Source organism: Austrofundulus limnaeus, unplaced genomic scaffold, assembly GCF_001266775.1.
Source record: "Austrofundulus limnaeus strain Quisiro unplaced genomic scaffold, Austrofundulus_limnaeus-1.0 Scaffold49, whole genome shotgun sequence".
Classification (NCBI taxonomy): Eukaryota; Metazoa; Chordata; class Actinopteri; order Cyprinodontiformes; family Rivulidae; genus Austrofundulus; species Austrofundulus limnaeus.
Genome location: NW_013952451.1, coordinates 1,871,244 through 1,873,490, shown reverse-complemented (window position 1 = coordinate 1,873,490; position 2,247 = coordinate 1,871,244). Strand labels below are relative to the sequence as shown.

Sequence of the window (2,247 nt, the reverse complement as noted above, 5' to 3'; positions counted from 1 at the left end):
AACCCGTCCAGAGGACCTATACAATTTTTTTCCTTTTGATTTTTTACCTGGATTACTGAGATGCATCAGGACATCTTGAACAGGGTTTACTCCAAAAAGAAATCAACTGTAGACACATATCCAATGATTACTTTCTGCAAATCTCTCAGTGGTTCATGAGACATTTTGCTAACACTACAGACAACACACATACAACCACAAGAATTAGATTCAGCTTTTTTGTTATTCATTTAAGCACTTATTAGCACATTTAATTGTGAGCAGTTGATCATTTGAACATGCCCTTATGAAACAGATGCGCATCCACAGTTATTATAAAGAGTACTTTCACTATATATATTACAATCCTATAAAATAAAGTGGATTTGTGTTTTATTGTCACTTATACATGTATATAACAACTTTAACTGCACAGTGCTGAAATTAGACTAAAGGTTGCTTAGCGTTACCTTAGAAGACCTTGAGTTCCTGAGTATAATTTATTGAAAGTTTCCAACACATTCTCTATAAAGAATGAAAAAGGTACACATCTCTACTGACTCACTACAACATTAATAGCACATGAATATGTGATGCTACTGTTCACCTTTCAGTTTTACGTCCGGCTTTGCTGGGACCGGCATCAAATATGGATAAAAACCAAATGGCCAGGCCACTCAAACAGCCTCAAGCAGAACAACCCAGAGAGAAAGGAAAATGCAATGAGCCCATCTTTCTATACCTCCATAAGAGCCCATCAGCCCCTGGGAGTTCAGTGTGAAGAAGGTGAGACTAGCTAGTAAATCAGGTGAAAGGAAAGGATTTACTTTGGTGGATGCAGTTAATCAATCCAGTTAAAAAAAAAGGAGAGAGAGATAACTAGCATGGAATTGCATGAGAAGAGAGAAAAAATAAAAACATTTTTTTAAATTATTGAAACAAATTTTCTAATCCAGTGGGTGGGTAAACAAACCCTCTTTAACACTGTCAATAGTATAAATCCAAAAGGCTTCCCTTTCTTCAAAATTAAAAACCCACTCTGAATTTAAATATTTTAAAACAGCTTCAAATACAGTAAATATGCATTTTCAAACTAATGCCACCAGTTTATTGGCAGCACTTTGAACAGCTTAACAATCTGGTTCCAAAAAAAGATTTTCCACTGTGGATAGAGGCCATAAAATACGAGACAATTAAATGCAGTTCATCCCACTGGCTGCCAGAACCTCATAATTGAGATGGTGTTTAGTGGCTTAACGCTAGACTATGCTTAGCCTGCTGATTCAATGCACAGACAACACTATGGTGGAAAAATTCCAGATCAGCAGATCAACATCAGTTTCAGGCCTGAATTTGAACTCTAAGTTGCTATTTATYATTAGACTTGATGAAAAGATACAAAGTCTTTGTATCTCTTCAAGTCTAATAACAGTCAAAACTGAGATGGATTCACTGCCCAAATGAATCATTTTCTAATAACTATTTTGAAAAAGTMTAATTACAGTCCATCCAGTGGTTCATGAGAWATTTTGCTAACAGACAGATAAATGTGCAAATGGACAAAGGCAAAAACACACAGTACTGTAATTGTCCACCTTTCAGCAGGGGGCTAAAAGTCCTCCTGACATCTGTGTTTGCCACCATCAGGTGAAAAAGAGTACTCATTGAGGGTTTAGGATTTTAATCAGGTACCATATATAGCAATAGGAAATACTGTTTTGAGTTTATGTTCCACCCAGATGTGTGATGCAGAATGAGTGCCCAGACCGAGATGTAATGTTTACCTGCCAGAGTTGAATAAAGTTTTGACCTGCAGGGTTGAAAYAGGACCAAGTGTGTACRTACAGGACATGWTGTAATACCGGACAGTTCTTTGGGACATCACCAATCCAGCCTGGGTGCATTTCAGATGCATTAACTRCTTATAGCCATGAAGCATCCCATACTGGTTTTATATTGCTTCTGCAAGAAGAGAGCGACTTCCAGCAGGCCAGAGTGGGCTTTTCACCAAAGACTTAAAGGGCCAATATTATGTGTTTCTCAGGCATATATTTAAATACTAAACATTAATAAAGTATCTATGCCGCCTTTAGCAGTTATTAAAATGCTGTTTTTATTTTTAAATAGAAAATAAACTTATCTTCCCATCACTTCCTCTTCTAAACGCCTTGAAATTGGCCTCTGTCTCTTTAAGAACCTCCTCCTGCTTCTGTCCCGTCCCGTCACAGTCACCCGTCGGTGTGTGTGTGTGTGTGTGTGTGTGTGTGT

The 2,247-nt window shown here is 37.5% G+C and overlaps 1 protein-coding gene across 1 annotated transcript in view; it reads right to left on the bottom strand.

Moving 5' to 3' along the window:
* The window catches only part of edil3a (EGF-like repeats and discoidin I-like domains 3a), a gene marked incomplete in the record, with an annotated part of 148,207 nt that overhangs the window by 78,385 nt on the left and 67,575 nt on the right, over nt 1–2,247 (bottom strand).